This window comes from Macadamia integrifolia, chromosome 4 (genome assembly GCF_013358625.1).
Source record: "Macadamia integrifolia cultivar HAES 741 chromosome 4, SCU_Mint_v3, whole genome shotgun sequence".
In the NCBI taxonomy this organism is placed as follows: Eukaryota; Viridiplantae; Streptophyta; class Magnoliopsida; order Proteales; family Proteaceae; genus Macadamia; species Macadamia integrifolia.
The window spans coordinates 186,950-193,332 of NC_056560.1; the positions used below are offsets into that span (position 1 = coordinate 186,950).

At 38.7% G+C, this 6,383-nt stretch overlaps 1 long non-coding RNA gene across 1 annotated transcript; it reads right to left on the reverse strand.

The window, feature by feature from the left end:
* Window positions 1-444: 444 nt before the first annotated feature.
* On the reverse strand, window positions 445-1,859 carry LOC122075637. The gene is made up of 2 exons (XR_006139307.1): window positions 1,266-1,859; window positions 445-660 (listed from the first exon to the last, which is right to left on the reverse strand). It is a non-coding gene; the product is annotated as an uncharacterized LOC122075637 (long non-coding RNA).
* Window positions 1,860-6,383: the final 4,524 nt, after the last annotated feature.

A 6,383-nucleotide genomic window follows, 5' to 3' on the forward strand; every position in this document is an offset into this window, starting at 1 on the left:
GTAGTCCGTATCAACCAAAATATTTTATTTATCTTCCATAGCCATGACTCAGCAAATAAAGGATTAGTGGTTCCCCTAAACACAGGTGATCGGAACTTCCTAAACTGCTCAATCATCTTCACTACATCATCTTGTATTCTTTGATAAACATCCATTTACCTATCAACAGGACAAATAATATCAAGTCATCACAAATGTTTTTAATTCAACTAACCAATCATCCATCCATATCAAAATGTTAAAAAAAAAAATAAAATCAGCATATGCATTTTATTAATGTCCCTATGACACCAGACTCTACTCTTAAACCAATCGTTCTGATATCATTCTGTCATAACCCAGACCCAAATACAGGTAAGGGTACAGCCCTCGTGGGTAATGATCAAACGATCCAAAACATTCATCAAAACAAACAAGCATATGAGAACTCATAATATTCAAATGTCAACAAAATAAAACAGCTACTCGTAGATAAAATATCCCAAACCTTACATATTGGTGGCAATCTAAGGTGCATTCTCAAATTTAAATAAAAATGCTCTGTCAAAGTTTACACAAATCCACGTCCTGCTACAAACATCTAATAATATAAAAATAAACTGATAATAGCTTCAGGTCACCCTCGAATGTCTGCTCCACGCATACCTTACTCTCAATCATCTGTGATATTCAAATAATAGGTTAAGCTCAATAGCCTAGTAAAGGAAAATAGTAAAGCACATCACAGGGCAAACCATAAGACAAAAACAACGGTTAAAACAAATAGTTTTAATTTCTCAAAACCACATTCTTAATTAAAATGCGATCATATAAAAATATTCATTTTTATCACACTTTAGCTGGCACTGAGGGAACAAGCTACCACCGCTCATCATACGAGAGGGAAACACGACCCTCACAATCACACTGTTGTCACCACTCTGTGACTAAATATATACCACTATACACAGTGAGTATAAGTCCCATGGCTCAACGAGACACCCCTCTCTAGTCTGATACGGAGTAGCCTATTTACCCTCACACACTCTCTTTTCATACATTAACAAAATAACTTTCTTTAAAAGCATATAGGTAAAATCATCGCATAAAAATCACATCAATATATATTACAGAAATAATCACCTTCATCAATTATCAATCACTCCCAAGAATTCATGTCGCCCATAAACACAATTCAGAATAAGTATAAAATACAATCGTACAAAACATCTCATCATACAATCAGACTACACATCTGTGGTGTAACCCCACTATAATCCCCTTACCTCAGCCTGTAATTCTCCTACTTTTACCCTCCAAGCTCTGAATGCTCACGTCAAACACTACCTGCAATTAATTACATCTCCCATTAATCTTCCAGTTTAAAACTAATTCAAATACCTCACTTTCTCCTAAAAAGTCAACCCAAAAGTCAATCCTACCAAATATAGGTCAAACTCTAGGAAACAATTTTCCCCCAACACGTATTATGACCCTTCCGAAAATGAGAATGATCGGTTGAATGATTAAGGAGTAATTAGAAAAACTTCAATCTCAGAGTGATATTTTCAGATTTCAGTAAATCTGAAATTACTCCTAATCCATTTAACATATGGTCTCTAAATTCAGATTGAAACCTCCCCTAGGAAGGCTCTACTAACCCCCAAATTATGCCCAAAAGTTAATGGTTGGATTGTAAACAATTAGGGAAATATAAGTTTAGGTCTCCCAATTACCCCTCTTAAGCAGCCCAGAGAATCCTAAAGAAATCTTTGCCATATCTAACAAGCACAAAGTGCCAATAATTGGGTCTCAAAATAATGATTAATTTAATTTGGGTCCAAAAAAAAAAATATATAATGCATTGGACCCTATGAATTAAATCTCAAAACTTTATAAAAAATATCATATTTGGGTCACGGTTTGGGTCCCATATTGGATCATGGTTTGGTCCCATATATATATATATATATATGTATGTTCCCAATGAATTAAATCTCAAACCTTTATAAAGAATATCATATTTGAGTCACGGTTTGGGTCCCATATTGGATCCCATATCGAGTCTCAAGAAAAGCTTTAATGGGTCCCAAGAACCCAAATCGTACAACAAAACCCTAAACCCTAAGAATAATTGGGGTCCCAAAAAAAGAAAAACAACATAAGAAAAACTTAAACTAAGATAAATAAGACCTCTATTGGGTCCCAAAAGAAAACCAACAGAAAAAAGAACATCATTACCTGAAGAAGGCTGGAAACGAAAGAATAGACTCCAAAATCCCTCTTCCTCTCCTTTTCTTTCTTTCTTTCCCACGATTATGTTCTCTCTTTCTTCCCTCCTAACTTCCTTCCTTTGTTTCCTTGTTTCTTTCATTTCTTTCTCACGATTCTGTTTTCTTTCCTCTTTCTTTTTTTTATTTTTTATTTTCTTTCATATCCCATGTCTCTCTCTCTCTTCCCACGGTTTTCTTCCTTTTCTCCCCTCTCTCTTCCTCACTCTTCTAACTTAATGTTTTGTGTAAATGGGGTGGGGTCCACAAAGAGTGTTTTTAAAAAAAAAATAAGAGAGAATCTTAAAAATAACATAAAAGAATCTTAGAAGTAAAAGAAAAGAATTTCAATTAAATAAAACTCCTTATTTACTATACTAACAAGATTTGAACCTAGGACCTCTAATTAGTCAAGGTACTAACCGCTAAGCTAACTCATTAGGTCATTAAATACACCCTAACTTTAAATATTTAAGCAAGCATAAAAAATATATATATTTTAAGGTTCCAAAATTGGGGCATTACATGAGGGGCCCTTCTAACGGATGAAATCCCAGGCAGAAGTAGAGAAGAATAGGCCATTGGAGGAGGGGATCCAGGTGATCTTGTTCGGTTTATCACGCTAGATAGGAGGGATAAGGGGAAGGGAGGACCAAAGGTCGGCAAGGGGAGGGGGAGTAGAAGGGCCCATCCAATGTTGAAAAGAATAGAGACAGGGACCAAGCAACCCAGTCCAGTGGAATAGATAGATCTGGAGGGGATAAGAGACAAAAGGATACTGCCAAGGGTCCATCCATAGGGAGGTAGAGGAACCATCGCCAATGGAGTAGAAGATGGCGCACAAGGCAATAGGTCTAGAGGAGAGAATATTGCGCCAAATCCACGAGGCATCAGAAGGGGAGGACGTCCAAAGGGAATCATTTCTGGGGAGAAAAGAGTAGACCTAGGAGACCCGAAAGCTTTTGCATTTGGGGGAAACTTTTGAACTGAGCTTCAAGATGCCAGCAAGGTTGACCTCACAAATTTGCTGATTCCAAGCCCACCTTCCTCTTTAGGCCTACACACTTTGGACCAACTCAAGGGGTGAAGGAATTTGGAAAATTCAGCCCCTTTCAAGAGGAAAGATCGGAGGAGGGAGCCAATAGATTTGGAAGTGGCAGAAGGGAGAACAAAGACGCCAGACCAGTAAAGATACATTGATTGAAGGACAGATTTGATGAGAGTCAACCAGCCAGCATAAGAGAGAAGTTTGCCTTTTCAAAGCTGGAGCCGCTTCCTAAGGAGGTCCGATAGAGAAGAGCAATAATGGGAGGTGAACCTGGAAGAGATCAGGGGCATGCTTATATACTTAACAGGGAGGGAGCCAAGGGAGAACTCTGTGAGGGCCAAGAGATGATCTTTGGAAGAGTCAAGAACACCAGAGAGAAAGACACTGGATTTGAGGAGATTAGTGCAGAGCCCAAAGAGGGTCTAAAAAAAATAGAGGGAGGATATGATGTTGGAGATGGAGATGGAGATGGAGTCAGCTTTGGAGAAGATCATTAGCAAAGCAAGGTGGGTAAGCATAAGGCCCTTGCACTTAGGGATAAGAGAAATGAGGTGACGGATTGTTGGGAAAGGACCTCAAGGGCCAGATAGAAGAGATAGGGGGATAGAGGGCAACCCTGACGGATGCCAACCAGGGAGAAAAAATACACTACAGGACTACCATTGACCAGGATAAAAAAGCGAGGGGTGAAAATGTAGGAGATGGTCCAGTGGAGAAAGGAAGGGGGAAAGGACATCTTGAGCAAGACAGAAGAGATGACATCTCAATGGATAAAATTGTAAGCCTTATGAAGATCGATTTTGAGCAGGGCAGCATCAGAGTGGGATTTACTATTGAGCCCATAGTTAGGAAAAATGGGAACAACAAAAAAACGTAAATGGATGGTATGGGTTTAAACAGTGAAAACTTTCAAACAATTCAGTAAAAAAAAGGGTAAAACAAAAACAGATAATGGTAAAAAATGGAAAACGGACGGTAAGGGTTTTAAAGGTGTAGATTTCACAAAAACAGGACCAGAAAAAAGGCAGCATACTAATATAAACCAAGGAAAGATTACTTGAATAACTGCATTTAATGTTTAATAATCAAAACAACTATAACATATAACATTAATGCAACAGCATATTGTAGACCATTATATGTTCCAACATATATCATCAAACATCATACATAAGAAAAAAGTATATCATCCAACATCAAGTTCAAGTTCAAGTTCAAGTTCATAAACTATAACAAAAAAAAAAAAAAAATGGTAATTTACAGCACCACCCCCTAGAGAATGCCAAAATTAGAGAGACATCCCCTGCAAAATACCAAATTATGCTCGCACCCCTGTCGTCAGTCACTGTTAAGTGAGGAGTCAAAATGACGATTGTACCCTTTTGACTAAAACATATGACCAATTCATATTTTACCCAAGCCCCTAATTATCCCTAACCTCCACTCACCTTCACCGTGGAGTTCAAGGAGGGTTTCCTATGCACGAGAAGATGCAGCGTAGACTTCCGTCGCCACTCGTCGCAGTCCGTCGCCGCTACTCTTCACAGAGAGTAACAACTTTGGGATGAAGAACACAGTTTCGATTTGGGGATGAAGATCTTTTTTTAATTTAGGGTTATGGGGTTAAGTGAGGGAATATTAGGTACTTCACTTTTTATAAGGGTATTTTGGTATTTATAAAAAAACATTTCAGCTGATATCAACATTTTTAAGGTATATTCCGTAATAGCAATTGACGACAGGGGTGCAAGCTTCATTTGGTACTATGCAAGGGGTGTCTCTCTAATTATGGCATTTTCTTGGGGGTGTCATTGTAACTTACCCAAAAAAAAAACATGTCCAAAGTACAAACTCTATAAATATATCCAAGATGTAAAAAAAAAAAAAAAAAGAAAACTAAGTATCATTATAACATGCCCAAAGACCAATAAGGATTCATCAAATTATCATAAGTAGATGCTCCAGCAGCTCCAATGTTAGGTGGATCTGAATTGGTTTCAACATATATTCGTTTAAGTCTCTCCATCCCCAGCTTAATGTATTCCTCAGGTAAGTCACCAAGTTTTTCTAAATCAATGGGCCTCACATCCTTGAGTGCTTGAACTCCATACTTCTCCATCATAGAGTTCATCCGAATGAACAACAAATCTTCTAACATTTATGGGGCCAATCTATTTCTCTTCTTTGCTTGTGCTGCATCGCAAACACTCCAATTATGTTACAAGAAGGCATACTACAAGGTTGGCTTAAGATTTTACAAGTAATATTTTGAAGCACAGGAAATTCACCACTAAGAAATTGCCACCAAACCCCTACAAATCATTACAAATAAAAAAATATAAGAATGGTATATTTAGTGACAAAAAAATAATAATTAACTAACACACTTGCTTGGATGGTTAGTTTTCATCATTGTCTTGCCTATTAAATTGAACAACAAAGGGATAATGGAGGCAATGATATGGGAGGCATTTGGCTTAAGGACTCTGGTCTCAAGGAGGCATCATATGGCCGCTTTGGATGACTTGATCCGGGATCGAATAGCAGCATGCTTGGCAAAGGAGTTAAGACCCCTAACATTCCAAATGGTCCAAGGGATCATTTGGAATGAGGAGTGATTGAATTCAAGGGCTCTTTGGAGCCGAGAATGGAATTAGAGGGGGAGGGGATGGGCTTCGGCCTTAATCGATGATGATATTCCATTAAGGGGGAAGGGGGCCATGGCATGCTTATCAGTTCCAAAGAGATGAAAGGAGGATCTGGTAGACCTTGGTTTTTTTCTTGGGGGCCTTCATCAGGAGGTAAGCATCAGGGTTAGAATCAGAGGGGCAGGAGGAGGGGCCTACTCGGACTAGAGGGTGCTCAGAGATGCCGTTGTAGTGTCCATACTCAGTAAGGCTTGCTCAAAAGAGGGAGGCAAAACTGTATCTTCAGGGGCAATGATTGGCAAGGGGCTGAGAATGGAGCTATCACCACCCTTTAACCCTCGCATGAGGCCAAGGATAAACAAATCAGCATAGGAGCCTAAAATGCCAGCGACGAGATCGGCTGTGGAGAGGATAAAAGCACCAGTACCGCCAGTATAG